This window comes from Lemur catta, chromosome 9, assembly GCF_020740605.2.
Source record: "Lemur catta isolate mLemCat1 chromosome 9, mLemCat1.pri, whole genome shotgun sequence".
Lineage (NCBI taxonomy): Eukaryota > Metazoa > Chordata > Mammalia > Primates > Lemuridae > Lemur > Lemur catta.
In genome coordinates, this window is record NC_059136.1 from 19,630,540 (window position 1) to 19,647,534 (window position 16,995).

The 16,995-nt window shown below is 54.9% G+C and overlaps 5 pseudogenes; all 5 read left to right on the top strand.

Annotated features, from left to right (window-relative positions):
* Positions 1-1,568: 1,568 nt before the first annotated feature.
* Positions 1,569-1,642, top strand: LOC123645417 (annotated as a pseudogene).
* Positions 1,643-4,751: 3,109 nt separating this feature from the next.
* Positions 4,752-4,825, top strand: LOC123645418 (annotated as a pseudogene).
* A 3,109-nt stretch (positions 4,826-7,934) lies between these two features.
* LOC123645419 lies at positions 7,935-8,008 on the top strand (annotated as a pseudogene).
* A 3,109-nt stretch (positions 8,009-11,117) lies between these two features.
* Positions 11,118-11,191, top strand: LOC123645420 (annotated as a pseudogene).
* A 3,111-nt stretch (positions 11,192-14,302) lies between these two features.
* LOC123645421 lies at positions 14,303-14,376 on the top strand (annotated as a pseudogene).
* The last annotated feature ends 2,619 nt before the right edge of the window (positions 14,377-16,995 follow it).

Genomic DNA, 16,995 nt, shown 5'->3' on the forward strand with positions numbered 1-16,995 from the left:
ATGCACTGATGCTTGCACCCGTACCGATCACGTTGACCCTGTGCACTCTGGTCCCTTACGCCTAAATGACAGGCTGCACCACACAGGCACACAGGATATCCATCTTCTGGGGCATTCTCCGTGATCAGACGATGACCAGCACACACGCGGGTGGTGCTTCTGTGCCGAGGTGTGACGGGCAGCCAGGCCATTTTCCTTTAGGGGCTCGGGATGCTGTAGGCGTCCGTGCCCTCAGGGGATCCTGCAACGCCTGCGGCACACCTTTCAAGTGCGATTGTACCTTGGAATGCCGGCTTCCAGTGCATTCTGCATCCAACCTGTTCACATGGCAGATGATCGCATTTCAAATTCTTGGATGGTAACGTAGATGTTATGTCCACGGTCCCATACCCTCAGTGAGTTCCCACGGTGTATCAAGGGACAGGCGAGCGATATGCTGAGCCATGTCGAGGGCAGTGTGCTGAGAGTACGTGGAGAGGGGAGATTTCGGAGAAGATCAGTCCGGGGCTCCCTGAGCAAAGAAGGGAGCCCTATTCTTCTTAGCGGAGACGTTGTGTCCGGAGTTTCTCATGTGGTTAGGTACACCTAATCGGTACAGCTACGTCTCCCAGGAAGCCTCTTTTCTTTTTCTTTTCATTTTTTTCCCGGGGTGCCTGAGTTTCCCGGTTCTTTGCAGTCTGGTTGTCACCGAATGCCCTGGCGGGAGCTCAGTGGAAAAGCCGGTCATTAGGGCTTTGTCGTGCGTGCGGGGTGGCTGACCTGGAAGTAGGAACACAGTAGCCTCCCGAGGCAATGACCCCATTCTGGTCAGTTCGTCTTGGGAGGGTTTGGAGCGATTTCCGTGACTTCTTTAAGGAATGAGGAAATTCCTAGCAAGTGCCAAGAATCACTTCGCACAAAGAGTGTGAGGCATTGACGACGTGAGGAGCCATGGTGGGCTTCTGTCTCCTTGCCGTCAGGGCGGCACATTTACCTCAGCATTGAGCAAGGTCAGACACATCCGAGACGGATGATGAAATTAGTAGGCTCGCTGCACGCACAGAGTCATAGTGGTGGGAACACAGGCAGCCTTGTCTTGGGGTCATCATGCCCCAGCCACACATGGTAAGCACCGGGGCCTGGGCCCCTCACCTTTACTCATGCCAGTTTGGAAAAGGAACACGCATGGTCCCCGTATGCCCACAGATGTAATCTCTCCCCGCAGGACGCAGTGAAGTGAGATGTGGGCTTCGAAGGGATGACTTTCTCTCCTGCCCGGTGTGGCGACCTGATGGAAGAGACTAGGGAGCAGTTGTGCCCGCCATCATCCCCAAGGTGCAGTGGGAATTCTCTCCTACGGTAAGGATCTTGTGCCGGGATCAGCGCCACACCTCGTGGGGAGGGGATCGTGACTCTGCCTGGAGGCGGGGCCCTCACCATGCTAGCCAGCCGTGGGGCCGGTCATTGCTTGTGATGCCGGTCTCCCTGGTGGAAGAGTGTGGGTTGGCCAGCCCCGGGGTGACAGGAGGGCCCGGTGCTCAGTGTCCGCCCTGGATCTGGGGCTGAAGGTCCCTTTCGTACGTGTGCCTGGATCGATGATGTCTAAAAAAAATGGAAACTTTTGAAATCTGAACAAAATGAGTGAGGACTCGAGCTGAGGTCCAGCACGGGGATCGCCATGCCAGTGGGCTGAAGGGGGCTGAGTTAGTAGTGCTTGGGGTGAGTTAAGGCCTGTGATGTCTAGAAATCTGAAAGGCTCACGTATGTTGCAAGGAGTTGGGTTGGGCAGCGGTGTGAGCACACCCTGTTGGTGGCTTGCGGGGCTACCGTGGAAACCCTCTGAGGGCGTGGCCGGTGGCTTCCTTACCCCACCCTCACCAGACCCTGGGGAACTGAACGGGCATTGGCGATACCCCTGGGAAGTCCGTAGGCCTACCCGTGAGCCCCTCTCCCATTTGGCTGAGCCGGCCAGAGGTTGTGATGGGAGATCTCGGTTATGTCAGGAGGGCAGAGGTAGGAGCGGCTTCCAGGGCCGGGACGCCATTTTATATTTCTGCTCGCTTTTGTGTACGTGAAAGCACTGCCTGGGAGTTGAAAGAGAGACACCCACTATGGAATCCTAGCGGTCTGTTGTATTAACCACCGGACTGGCCGCCCATTCACGCGGTATGGCAGCCTTGGCCCTTGTGGGTTTTCCCGTCAAGCGAGCAAGGCCTTTTGAGTCCGCCTGCAAGTCCGTGCGGTGTCCGTCATTTGTGAAAGCGACGGGACTCTATCTTCCAAATGCTGGACTTTGAAGCTGGATGGAATTGGCCACCCTCCTGGGTCCTCAGTGGGTTTCCACAGTCTGTGAAGTGGTGACGAATGATGTTGCAGTGGAGGGGCTAGGGCGACTTTGAGTCAGGGCTTTGAGGACAGCGTAAATCTATGCCATGCCCGGCAGCAAAGTGAGCATGAGGGTTCTGGTCTTGCACGTGGCCAGACACACGTGGAACGTGAGATCCTATAGGTGCTTGCAAGGAGATGTTCCATTTGGGGAATTTTGTTTCCCCTGTACTCTGCAGATTGGGTGAGATATCGTTCCGGGGTCGTTCACCGGCGGACTGAGGAAACGCTGGTCTGGACAGCTGCACCGGCTCCCTTCTGTGGGCGGGACCAACGGAAAACACCCCGGAGGTAACATCCAGTTTTGAGTGGATTCAGTTTCCGGGGCTATGCTAATTCTGTTACAGGGGCTGTGGCCAAGCCTGTGCTGGGTCCGTTGACATGTTTGTCGGGGCCGGCAGAATCTCCCAGTGGGGATGGCTTTTTTGAGGACCCTGACGTGCTCACAAACCCAAGATGTTGTGAGTTTGCGCCTGTCATTTTCTTTCCTTTTCCTTTTTTCTCTCTTTCTTTCTTTCTTTCTTACTTTTTTTTTTTTTTTTTTTTGACACGGAACAGTTCCCTGTAGATTCTTCCCAGGCGCTGTCAACCGAGTGTGTCAGGTGGCACCCATTGTTTCTTTATTAGTTTGTTTTCCCGATGAACAGAGCGAAGGAATTCACTTGCACTGAGCTATCCTTCTCCATGGAGGTAGCCCTGGGGTGTTCAGCCAACCATGCATCAGAAAACATTTGCAAACACGTGAAAGTCAGTCGGTCCATCCGTCGGTAGACTCACTCAATGGATGGATGATGCGGTGGATCCATGGAACCTCCGTGGATGCACTGATGCTTTCACCCGTACCGATCACGTTGACCCTGTGCACTCTGGTCCCTTACGCCTAAATGACAGGCTGCACCACACAGGCACACAGGATATCCATCTTCTGGGGCATTCTCCGTGATCAGACGATGACCAGCACACACGCGGGTGGTGCTTCTGTGCCGAGGTGTGACGGGCAGCCAGGCCATTTTCCTTTAGGGGCTCGGGATGCTGTAGGCGTCCGTGCCCTCAGGGGATCCTGCAACGCCTGCGGCACACCTTTCAAGTGCGATTGTACCTTGGAATGCCGGCTTCCAGTGCATTCTGCATCCAACCTGTTCACATGGCAGATGATCGCATTTCAAATTCTTGGATGGTAACGTAGATGTTATGTCCACGGTCCCATACCCTCAGTGAGTTCCCACGGTGTATCAAGGGACAGGCGAGCGATATGCTGAGCCATGTCGAGGGCAGTGTGCTGAGAGTACGTGGAGAGGGGAGATTTCGGAGAAGATCAGTCCGGGGCTCCCTGAGCAAAGAAGGGAGCCCTATTCTTCTTAGCGGAGACGTTGTGTCCGGAGTTTCTCATGTGGTTAGGTACACCTAATCGGTACAGCTACGTCTCCCAGGAAGCCTCTTTTCTTTTTCTTTTCATTTTTTTCCCGGGGTGCCTGAGTTTCCCGGTTCTTTGCAGTCTGGTTGTCACCGAATGCCCTGGCGGGAGCTCAGTGGAAAAGCCGGTCATTAGGGCTTTGTCGTGCGTGCGGGGTGGCTGACCTGGAAGTAGGAACACAGTAGCCTCCCGAGGCAATGACCCCATTCTGGTCAGTTCGTCTTGGGAGGGTATGGAGCGATTTCCGTGACTTCTTTAAGGAATGAGGAAATTCCTAGCAAGTGCCAAGAATCACTTCGCACAAAGAGTGTGAGGCATTGACGACGTGAGGAGCCATGGTGGGCTTCTGTCTCCTTGCCGTCAGGGCGGCACATTTACCTCAGCATTGAGCAAGGTCAGACACATCCGAGACGGATGATGAAATTAGTAGGCTCGCTGCACGCACAGAGTCATAGTGGTGGGAACACAGGCAGCCTTGTCTTGGGGTCATCATGCCCCAGCCACACATGGTAAGCACCGGGGCCTGGGCCCCTCACCTTTACTCATGCCAGTTTGGAAAAGGAACACGCATGGTCCCCGTATGCCCACAGATGTAATCTCTCCCCGCAGGACGCAGTGAAGTGAGATGTGGGCTTCGAAGGGATGACTTTCTCTCCTGCCCGGTGTGGCGACCTGATGGAAGAGACTAGGGAGCAGTTGTGCCCGCCATCATCCCCAAGGTGCAGTGGGAATTCTCTCCTACGGTAAGGATCTTGTGCCGGGATCAGCGCCACACCTCGTGGGGAGGGGATCGTGACTCTGCCTGGAGGCGGGGCCCTCACCATGCTAGCCAGCCGTGGGGCCGGTCATTGCTTGTGATGCCGGTCTCCCTGGTGGAAGAGTGTGGGTTGGCCAGCCCCGGGGTGACAGGAGGGCCCGGTGCTCAGTGTCCGCCCTGGATCTGGGGCTGAAGGTCCCTTTCGTACGTGTGCCTGGATCGATGATGTCTAAAAAAAATGGAAACTTTTGAAATCTGAACAAAATGAGTGAGGACTCGAGCTGAGGTCCAGCACGGGGATCGCCATGCCAGTGGGCTGAAGGGGGCTGAGTTAGTAGTGCTTGGGGTGAGTTAAGGCCTGTGATGTCTAGAAATCTGAAAGGCTCACGTATGTTGCAAGGAGTTGGGTTGGGCGGCGGTGTGAGCACACCCTGTTGGTGGCTTGCGGGGCTACCGTGGAAACCCTCTGAGGGCGTGGCCGGTGGCTTCCTTACCCCACCCTCACCAGACCCTGGGGAACTGAACGGGCATTGGCGATACCCCTGGGAAGTCCGTAGGCCTACCCGTGAGCCCCTCTCCCATTTGGCTGAGCCGGCCAGAGGTTGTGATGGGAGATCTCGGTTATGTCAGGAGGGCAGAGGTAGGAGCGGCTTCCAGGGCCGGGACGCCATTTTATATTTCTGCTCGCTTTTGTGTACGTGAAAGCACTGCCTGGGAGTTGAAAGAGAGACACCCACTATGGAATCCTAGCGGTCTGTTGTATTAACCACCGGACTGGCCGCCCATTCACGCGGTATGGCAGCCTTGGCCCTTGTGGGTTTTCCCGTCAAGCGAGCAAGGCCTTTTGAGTCCGCCTGCAAGTCCGTGCGGTGTCCGTCATTTGTGAAAGCGACGGGACTCTATCTTCCAAATGCTGGACTTTGAAGCTGGATGGAATTGGCCACCCTCCTGGGTCCTCAGTGGGTTTCCACAGTCTGTGAAGTGGTGACGAATGATGTTGCAGTGGAGGGGCTAGGGCGACTTTGAGTCAGGGCTTTGAGGACAGCGTAAATCTATGCCATGCCCGGCAGCAAAGTGAGCATGAGGGTTCTGGTCTTGCACGTGGCCAGACACACGTGGAACGTGAGATCCTATAGGTGCTTGCAAGGAGATGTTCCATTTGGGGAATTTTGTTTCCCCTGTACTCTGCAGATTGGGTGAGATATCGTTCCGGGGTCGTTCACCGGCGGACTGAGGAAACGCTGGTCTGGACAGCTGCACCGGCTCCCTTCTGTGGGCGGGACCAACGGAAAACACCCCGGAGGTAACATCCAGTTTTGAGTGGATTCAGTTTCCGGGGCTATGCTAATTCTGTTACAGGGGCTGTGGCCAAGCCTGTGCTGGGTCCGTTGACATGTTTGTCGGGGCCGGCAGAATCTCCCAGTGGGGATGGCTTTTTTGAGGACCCTGACGTGCTCACAAACCCAAGATGTTGTGAGTTTGCGCCTGTCATTTTCTTTCCTTTTCCTTTTTTCTCTCTTTCTTTCTTTCTTTCTTACTTTTTTTTTTTTTTTTTTTTGACACGGAACAGTTCCCTGTAGATTCTTCCCAGGCGCTGTCAACCGAGTGTGTCAGGTGGCACCCATTGTTTCTTTATTAGTTTGTTTTCCCGATGAACAGAGCGAAGGAATTCACTTGCACTGAGCTATCCTTCTCCATGGAGGTAGCCCTGGGGTGTTCAGCCAACCATGCATCAGAAAACATTTGCAAACACGTGAAAGTCAGTCGGTCCATCCGTCGGTAGACTCACTCAATGGATGGATGATGCGGTGGATCCATGGAACCTCCGTGGATGCACTGATGCTTTCACCCGTACCGATCACGTTGACCCTGTGCACTCTGGTCCCTTACGCCTAAATGACAGGCTGCACCACACAGGCACACAGGATATCCATCTTCTGGGGCATTCTCCGTGATCAGACGATGACCAGCACACACGCGGGTGGTGCTTCTGTGCCGAGGTGTGACGGGCAGCCAGGCCATTTTCCTTTAGGGGCTCGGGATGCTGTAGGCGTCCGTGCCCTCAGGGGATCCTGCAACGCCTGCGGCACACCTTTCAAGTGCGATTGTACCTTGGAATGCCGGCTTCCAGTGCATTCTGCATCCAACCTGTTCACATGGCAGATGATCGCATTTCAAATTCTTGGATGGTAACGTAGATGTTATGTCCACGGTCCCATACCCTCAGTGAGTTCCCACGGTGTATCAAGGGACAGGCGAGCGATATGCTGAGCCATGTCGAGGGCAGTGTGCTGAGAGTACGTGGAGAGGGGAGATTTCGGAGAAGATCAGTCCGGGGCTCCCTGAGCAAAGAAGGGAGCCCTATTCTTCTTAGCGGAGACGTTGTGTCCGGAGTTTCTCATGTGGTTAGGTACACCTAATCGGTACAGCTACGTCTCCCAGGAAGCCTCTTTTCTTTTTCTTTTCATTTTTTTCCCGGGGTGCCTGAGTTTCCCGGTTCTTTGCAGTCTGGTTGTCACCGAATGCCCTGGCGGGAGCTCAGTGGAAAAGCCGGTCATTAGGGCTTTGTCGTGCGTGCGGGGTGGCTGACCTGGAAGTAGGAACACAGTAGCCTCCCGAGGCAATGACCCCATTCTGGTCAGTTCGTCTTGGGAGGGTTTGGAGCGATTTCCGTGACTTCTTTAAGGAATGAAGAAATTCCTAGCAAGTGCCAAGAATCACTTCGCACAAAGAGTGTGAGGCATTGACGACGTGAGGAGCCATGGTGGGCTTCTGTCTCCTTGCCGTCAGGGCGGCACATTTACCTCAGCATTGAGCAAGGTCAGACACATCCGAGACGGATGATGAAATTAGTAGGCTCGCTGCACGCACAGAGTCATAGTGGTGGGAACACAGGCAGCCTTGTCTTGGGGTCATCATGCCCCAGCCACACATGGTAAGCACCGGGGCCTGGGCCCCTCACCTTTACTCATGCCAGTTTGGAAAAGGAACACGCATGGTCCCCGTATGCCCACAGATGTAATCTCTCCCCGCAGGACGCAGTGAAGTGAGATGTGGGCTTCGAAGGGATGACTTTCTCTCCTGCCCGGTGTGGCGACCTGATGGAAGAGACTAGGGAGCAGTTGTGCCCGCCATCATCCCCAAGGTGCAGTGGGAATTCTCTCCTACGGTAAGGATCTTGTGCCGGGATCAGCGCCACACCTCGTGGGGAGGGGATCGTGACTCTGCCTGGAGGCGGGGCCCTCACCATGCTAGCCAGCCGTGGGGCCGGTCATTGCTTGTGATGCCGGTCTCCCTGGTGGAAGAGTGTGGGTTGGCCAGCCCCGGGGTGACAGGAGGGCCCGGTGCTCAGTGTCCGCCCTGGATCTGGGGCTGAAGGTCCCTTTCGTACGTGTGCCTGGATCGATGATGTCTAAAAAAAATGGAAACTTTTGAAATCTGAACAAAATGAGTGAGGACTCGAGCTGAGGTCCAGCACGGGGATCGCCATGCCAGTGGGCTGAAGGGGGCTGAGTTAGTAGTGCTTGGGGTGAGTTAAGGCCTGTGATGTCTAGAAATCTGAAAGGCTCACGTATGTTGCAAGGAGTTGGGTTGGGCGGCGGTGTGAGCACACCCTGTTGGTGGCTTGCGGGGCTACCGTGGAAACCCTCTGAGGGCGTGGCCGGTGGCTTCCTTACCCCACCCTCACCAGACCCTGGGGAACTGAACGGGCATTGGCGATACCCCTGGGAAGTCCGTAGGCCTACCCGTGAGCCCCTCTCCCATTTGGCTGAGCCGGCCAGAGGTTGTGATGGGAGATCTCGGTTATGTCAGGAGGGCAGAGGTAGGAGCGGCTTCCAGGGCCGGGACGCCATTTTATATTTCTGCTCGCTTTTGTGTACGTGAAAGCACTGCCTGGGAGTTGAAAGAGAGACACCCACTATGGAATCCTAGCGGTCTGTTGTATTAACCACCGGACTGGCCGCCCATTCACGCGGTATGGCAGCCTTGGCCCTTGTGGGTTTTCCCGTCAAGCGAGCAAGGCCTTTTGAGTCCGCCTGCAAGTCCGTGCGGTGTCCGTCATTTGTGAAAGCGACGGGACTCTATCTTCCAAATGCTGGACTTTGAAGCTGGATGGAATTGGCCACCCTCCTGGGTCCTCAGTGGGTTTCCACAGTCTGTGAAGTGGTGACGAATGATGTTGCAGTGGAGGGGCTAGGGCGACTTTGAGTCAGGGCTTTGAGGACAGCGTAAATCTATGCCATGCCCGGCAGCAAAGTGAGCATGAGGGTTCTGGTCTTGCACGTGGCCAGACACACGTGGAACGTGAGATCCTATAGGTGCTTGCAAGGAGATGTTCCATTTGGGGAATTTTGTTTCCCCTGTACTCTGCAGATTGGGTGAGATATCGTTCCGGGGTCGTTCACCGGCGGACTGAGGAAACGCTGGTCTGGACAGCTGCACCGGCTCCCTTCTGTGGGCGGGACCAACGGAAAACACCCCGGAGGTAACATCCAGTTTTGAGTGGATTCAGTTTCCGGGGCTATGCTAATTCTGTTACAGGGGCTGTGGCCAAGCCTGTGCTGGGTCCGTTGACATGTTTGTCGGGGCCGGCAGAATCTCCCAGTGGGGATGGCTTTTTTGAGGACCCTGACGTGCTCACAAACCCAAGATGTTGTGAGTTTGCGCCTGTCATTTTCTTTCCTTTTCCTTTTTTCTCTCTTTCTTTCTTTCTTTCTTACTTTTTTTTTTTTTTTTTTTTGACACGGAACAGTTCCCTGTAGATTCTTCCCAGGCGCTGTCAACCGAGTGTGTCAGGTGGCACCCATTGTTTCTTTATTAGTTTGTTTTCCCGATGAACAGAGCGAAGGAATTCACTTGCACTGAGCTATCCTTCTCCATGGAGGTAGCCCTGGGGTGTTCAGCCAACCATGCATCAGAAAACATTTGCAAACACGTGAAAGTCAGTCGGTCCATCCGTCGGTAGACTCACTCAATGGATGGATGATGCGGTGGATCCATGGAACCTCCGTGGATGCACTGATGCTTTCACCCGTACCGATCACGTTGACCCTGTGCACTCTGGTCCCTTACGCCTAAATGACAGGCTGCACCACACAGGCACACAGGATATCCATCTTCTGGGGCATTCTCCGTGATCAGACGATGACCAGCACACACGCGGGTGGTGCTTCTGTGCCGAGGTGTGACGGGCAGCCAGGCCATTTTCCTTTAGGGGCTCGGGATGCTGTAGGCGTCCGTGCCCTCAGGGGATCCTGCAACGCCTGCGGCACACCTTTCAAGTGCGATTGTACCTTGGAATGCCGGCTTCCAGTGCATTCTGCATCCAACCTGTTCACATGGCAGATGATCGCATTTCAAATTCTTGGATGGTAACGTAGATGTTATGTCCACGGTCCCATACCCTCAGTGAGTTCCCACGGTGTATCAAGGGACAGGCGAGCGATATGCTGAGCCATGTCGAGGGCAGTGTGCTGAGAGTACGTGGAGAGGGGAGATTTCGGAGAAGATCAGTCCGGGGCTCCCTGAGCAAAGAAGGGAGCCCTATTCTTCTTAGCGGAGACGTTGTGTCCGGAGTTTCTCATGTGGTTAGGTACACCTAATCGGTACAGCTACGTCTCCCAGGAAGCCTCTTTTCTTTTTCTTTTCATTTTTTTCCCGGGGTGCCTGAGTTTCCCGGTTCTTTGCAGTCTGGTTGTCACCGAATGCCCTGGCGGGAGCTCAGTGGAAAAGCCGGTCATTAGGGCTTTGTCGTGCGTGCGGGGTGGCTGACCTGGAAGTAGGAACACAGTAGCCTCCCGAGGCAATGACCCCATTCTGGTCAGTTCGTCTTGGGAGGGTTTGGAGCGATTTCCGTGACTTCTTTAAGGAATGAGGAAATTCCTAGCAAGTGCCAAGAATCACTTCGCACAAAGAGTGTGAGGCATTGACGACGTGAGGAGCCATGGTGGGCTTCTGTCTCCTTGCCGTCAGGGCGGCACATTTACCTCAGCATTGAGCAAGGTCAGACACATCCGAGACGGATGATGAAATTAGTAGGCTCGCTGCACGCACAGAGTCATAGTGGTGGGAACACAGGCAGCCTTGTCTTGGGGTCATCATGCCCCAGCCACACATGGTAAGCACCGGGGCCTGGGCCCCTCACCTTTACTCATGCCAGTTTGGAAAAGGAACACGCATGGTCCCCGTATGCCCACAGATGTAATCTCTCCCCGCAGGACGCAGTGAAGTGAGATGTGGGCTTCGAAGGGATGACTTTCTCTCCTGCCCGGTGTGGCGACCTGATGGAAGAGACTAGGGAGCAGTTGTGCCCGCCATCATCCCCAAGGTGCAGTGGGAATTCTCTCCTACGGTAAGGATCTTGTGCCGGGATCAGCGCCACACCTCGTGGGGAGGGGATCGTGACTCTGCCTGGAGGCGGGGCCCTCACCATGCTAGCCAGCCGTGGGGCCGGTCATTGCTTGTGATGCCGGTCTCCCTGGTGGAAGAGTGTGGGTTGGCCAGCCCCGGGGTGACAGGAGGGCCCGGTGCTCAGTGTCCGCCCTGGATCTGGGGCTGAAGGTCCCTTTCGTACGTGTGCCTGGATCGATGATGTCTAAAAAAAATGGAAACTTTTGAAATCTGAACAAAATGAGTGAGGACTCGAGCTGAGGTCCAGCACGGGGATCGCCATGCCAGTGGGCTGAAGGGGGCTGAGTTAGTAGTGCTTGGGGTGAGTTAAGGCCTGTGATGTCTAGAAATCTGAAAGGCTCACGTATGTTGCAAGGAGTTGGGTTGGGCGGCGGTGTGAGCACACCCTGTTGGTGGCTTGCGGGGCTACCGTGGAAACCCTCTGAGGGCGTGGCCGGTGGCTTCCTTACCCCACCCTCACCAGACCCTGGGGAACTGAACGGGCATTGGCGATACCCCTGGGAAGTCCGTAGGCCTACCCGTGAGCCCCTCTCCCATTTGGCTGAGCCGGCCAGAGGTTGTGATGGGAGATCTCGGTTATGTCAGGAGGGCAGAGGTAGGAGCGGCTTCCAGGGCCGGGACGCCATTTTATATTTCTGCTCGCTTTTGTGTACGTGAAAGCACTGCCTGGGAGTTGAAAGAGAGACACCCACTATGGAATCCTAGCGGTCTGTTGTATTAACCACCGGACTGGCCGCCCATTCACGCGGTATGGCAGCCTTGGCCCTTGTGGGTTTTCCCGTCAAGCGAGCAAGGCCTTTTGAGTCCATGGCGGTCCTGCCTGCAAGTCCGTGCGGTGTCCGTCATTTGTGAAAGCGACGGGACTCTATCTTCCAAATGCTGGACTTTGAAGCTGGATGGAATTGGCCACCCTCCTGGGTCCTCAGTGGGTTTCCACAGTCTGTGAAGTGGTGACGAATGATGTTGCAGTGGAGGGGCTAGGGCGACTTTGAGTCAGGGCTTTGAGGACAGCGTAAATCTATGCCATGCCCGGCAGCAAAGTGAGCATGAGGGTTCTGGTCTTGCACGTGGCCAGACACACGTGGAACGTGAGATCCTATAGGTGCTTGCAAGGAGATGTTCCATTTGGGGAATTTTGTTTCCCCTGTACTCTGCAGACGGGGTGAGATATCGTTCCGGGGACGTTCACCGGCGGACTGAGGAAACGCTGGTCTGGACAGCTGCACCGGCTCCCTTCTGGGGGCGGGACCAACGGAAAACACCCCGGAGGTAACATCCAGTTTTGAGTGGATTCAGTTTCGGGGGCTATGCTAATTCTGTTACAGGGGCTGTGGCCAAGCCTGTGCTGGGTCCGTTGACATGTTTGTCGGGGCCGACAGAATCTCCCAGTCAGGATGGCATTTTTGAGGACCCTGACGTGCTCACAAACCCAAGATGTTGTGAGTTTGCGCCTGTCATTTTCTTTCCTTTTCCTTTTTCTCTCTTTCTTTCTTTCTTTCTTTTTTTTTTTTTTTTGACACGGAACAGTTCCCTGTAGATTCTTCCCAGGCGCTGTCAACCGAGTGTGTCAGGTGGCACCCATTGTTTCTTTATTAGTTTGTTTTCCCGATGAACAGACCGAAGGAATTCACTTGCACTGAGCTATCCTTCTCCATGGAGGTAGCCCTGGGGTGTTCAGCCAACCATGCATCAGAAAACATTTGCAAACACGTGAAAGTCAGTCGGTCCATCCGTCGGTAGACTCACTCAATGGATGGATGATGCGGTGGATCCATGGAACCTCCGTGGATGCACTGATGCTTTCACCCGTACCGATCACGTTGACCCTGTGCACTCTGGTCCCTTACGCCTAAATGACAGGCTGCACCACACAGGCACACAGGATATCCATCTTCTGGGGCATTCTCCGTGATCAGAGGATGACCAGCACACACGCGGGTGGTGCTTCTGTGCCGAGGTGTGACGGGCAGCCAGGCCATTTTCCTTTAGGGGCTCGGGATGCTGTAGGCGTCCGTGCCCTCAGGGGATCCTGCAACGCCTGCGGCATACCTTTCAAGTGCGATTGTACCTTGGAATGCCGGCTTCCAGTGCATTCTGCATCCAACCTGTTCACATGGCAGATGATCGCATTTCAAATTCTTGGATGGTAACGTAGATGTTATGTCCACGGTCCCATACCCTCAGTGAGTTCCCACGGTGTATCAAGGGACAGGCGAGCGATATGCTGAGCCATGTCGAGGGCAGTGTGCTGAGAGTACGTGGAGAGGGGAGATTTCGGAGAAGATCAGTCCGGGGCTCCCTGAGCAAAGAAGGGAGCCCTATTCTTCTTAGCGGAGACGTTGTGTCCGGAGTTTCTCATGTGGTTAGGTACACCTAATCGGTACAGCTACGTCTCCCAGGAAGCCTCTTTTCTTTTTCTTTTCATTTTTTTCCCGGGGTGCCTGAGTTTCCCGGTTCTTTGCAGTCTGGTTGTCACCGAATGCCCTGGCGGGAGCTCAGTGGAAAAGCCGGTCATTAGGGCTTTGTCGTGCGTGCGGGGTGGCTGACCTGGAAGTAGGAACACAGTAGCCTCCCGAGGCAATGACCCCATTCTGGTCAGTTCGTCTTGGGAGGGTTTGGAGCGATTTCCGTGACTTCTTTAAGGAATGAGGAAATTCCTAGCAAGTGCCAAGAATCACTTCGCACAAAGAGTGTGAGGCATTGACGACGTGAGGAGCCATGGTGGGCTTCTGTCTCCTTGCCGTCAGGGCGGCACATTTACCTCAGCATTGAGCAAGGTCAGACACATCCGAGACGGATGATGAAATTAGTAGGCTCGCTGCACGCACAGAGTCATAGTGGTGGGAACACAGGCAGCCTTGTCTTGGGGTCATCATGCCCCAGCCACACATGGTAAGCACCGGGGCCTGGGCCCCTCACCTTTACTCATGCCAGTTTGGAAAAGGAACACGCATGGTCCCCATATGCCCACAGATGTAATCTCTCCCCGCAGGACGCAGTGAAGTGAGATGTGGGCTTCGAAGGGATGACTTTCTCTCCTGCCCGGTGTGGCGACCTGATGGAAGAGACTAGGGAGCAGTTGTGCCCGCCATCATCCCCAAGGTGCAGTGGGAATTCTCTCCTACGGTAAGGATCTTGTGCCGGGATCAGCGCCACACCTCGTGGGGAGGGGATCGTGACTCTGCCTGGAGGCGGGGCCCTCACCATGCTAGCCAGCCGTGGGGCCGGTCATTGCTTGTGATGCCGGTCTCCCTGGTGGAAGAGTGTGGGTTGGCCAGCCCCGGGGTGACAGGAGGGCCCGGTGCTCAGTGTCCGCCCTGGATCTGGGGCTGAAGGTCCCTTTCGTACGTGTGCCTGGATCGATGATGTCTAAAAAAAATGGAAACTTTTGAAATCTGAACAAAATGAGTGAGGACTCGAGCTGAGGTCCAGCACGGGGATCGCCATGCCAGTGGGCTGAAGGGGGCTGAGTTAGTAGTGCTTGGGGTGAGTTAAGGCCTGTGATGTCTAGAAATCTGAAAGGCTCACGTATGTTGCAAGGAGTTGGGTTGGGCGGCGGTGTGAGCACACCCTGTTGGTGGCTTGCGGGGCTACCGTGGAAACCCTCTGAGGGCGTGGCCGGTGGCTTCCTTACCCCACCCTCACCAGACCCTGGGGAACTGAACGGGCATTGGCGATACCCCTGGGAAGTCCGTAGGCCTACCCGTGAGCCCCTCTCCCATTTGGCTGAGCCGGCCAGAGGTTGTGATGGGAGATCTCGGTTATGTCAGGAGGGCAGAGGTAGGAGCGGCTTCCAGGGCCGGGACGCCATTTTATATTTCTGCTCGCTTTTGTGTACGTGAAAGCACTGCCTGGGAGTTGAAAGAGAGACACCCACTATGGAATCCTAGCGGTCTGTTGTATTAACCACCGGACTGGCCGCCCATTCACGCGGTATGGCAGCCTTGGCCCTTGTGGGTTTTCCCGTCAAGCGAGCAAGGCCTTTTGAGTCCATGGCGGTCCTGCCTGCAAGTCCGTGCGGTGTCCGTCATTTGTGAAAGCGACGGGACTCTATCTTCCAAATGCTGGACTTTGAAGCTGGATGGAATTGGCCACCCTCCTGGGTCCTCAGTGGGTTTCCACAGTCTGTGAAGTGGTGACGAATGATGTTGCAGTGGAGGGGCTAGGGCGACTTTGAGTCAGGGCTTTGAGGACAGCGTAAATCTATGCCATGCCCGGCAGCAAAGTGAGCATGAGGGTTCTGGTCTTGCACGTGGCCAGACACACGTGGAACGTGAGATCCTATAGGTGCTTGCAAGGAGATGTTCCATTTGGGGAATTTTGTTTCCCCTGTACTCTGCAGATGGGGTGAGATATCGTTCCGGGGTCGTTCACCGGCGGACTGAGGAAACGCTGGTCTGGACAGCTGCACCGGCTCCCTTCTGTGGGCGGGACCAACGGAAAACACCCCGGAGGTAACATCCAGTTTTGAGTGGATTCAGTTTCGGGGGCTATGCTAATTCTGTTACAGGGGCTGTGGCCAAGCCTGTGCTGGGTCCGTGGACATGTTTGTCGGGGCCGGCAGCATCTCCCAGTGGGGATGGCTTTTTTGAGGACCCTGACGTGCTCACAAACCCAAGATGTTGTGAGTTTGCGCCTGTCATTTTCTTTCCTTTTCCTTTTTCTCTCTTTCTTTCTTTCTTTCTTTCTTTCTTTTTTTTTTTTTTTTTGACACGGAACAGTTCCCTGTAGATTCTTCCCAGGCGCTGTCAACCGAGTGTGTCAGGTGGCACCCATTGTTTCTTTATTAGTTTGTTTTCCCGATGAACAGAGCGAAGGAATTCACTTGCACTGAGCTATCCTTCTCCATGGAGGTAGCCCTGGGGTGTTCAGCCAACCATGCATCAGAAAACATTTGCAAACACGTGAAAGTCAGTCGGTCCATCCGTCGGTAGACTCACTCAATGGATGGATGATGCGGTGGATCCATGGAACCTCCGTGGATGCACTGATGCTTTCACCCGTACCGATCACGTTGACCCTGTGCACTCTGGTCCCTTACGCCTAAATGACAGGCTGCACCACACAGGCACACAGGATATCCATCTTCTGGGGCATTCTCCGTGATCAGAGGATGACCAGCACACACGCGGGTGGTGCTTCTGTGCCGAGGTGTGACGGGCAGCCAGGCCATTTTCCTTTAGGGGCTCGGGATGCTGTAGGCGTCCGTGCCCTCAGGGGATCCTGCAACGCCTGCGGCACACCTTTCAAGTGCGATTGTACCTTGGAATGCCGGCTTCCAGTGCATTCTGCATCCAACCTGTTCACATGGCAGATGATCGCATTTCAAATTCTTGGATGGTAACGTAGATGTTATGTCCACGGTCCCATACCCTCAGTGAGTTCCCACGGTGTATCAAGGGACAGGCGAGCGATATGCTGAGCCATGTCGAGGGCAGTGTGCTGAGAGTACGTGGAGAGGGGAGATTTCGGAGAAGATCAGTCCGGGGCTCCCTGAGCAAAGAAGGGAGCCCTATTCTTCTTAGCGGAGACGTTGTGTCCGGAGTTTCTCATGTGGTTAGGTACACCTAATCGGTACAGCTACGTCTCCCAGGAAGCCTCTTTTCTTTTTCTTTTCATTTTTTTCCCGGGGTGCCTGAGTTTCCCGGTTCTTTGCAGTCTGGTTGTCACCGAATGCCCTGGCGGGAGCTCAGTGGAAAAGCCGGTCATTAGGGCTTTGTCGTGCGTGCGGGGTGGCTGACCTGGAAGTAGGAACACAGTAGCCTCCCGAGGCAATGACCCCATTCTGGTCAGTTCGTCTTGGGAGGGTTTGGAGCGATTTCCGTGACTTCTTTAAGGAATGAAGAAATTCCTAGCAAGTGCCAAGAATCACTTCGCACAAAGAGTGTGAGGCATTGACGACGTGAGGAGCCATGGTGGGCTTCTGTCTCCTTGCCGTCAGGGCGGCACATTTACCTCAGCATTGAGCAAGGTCAGACACATCCGAGACGGATGATGAAATTAGTAGGCTCGCTGCACGCACAGAGTCATAGTGGTGGGAACACAGGCA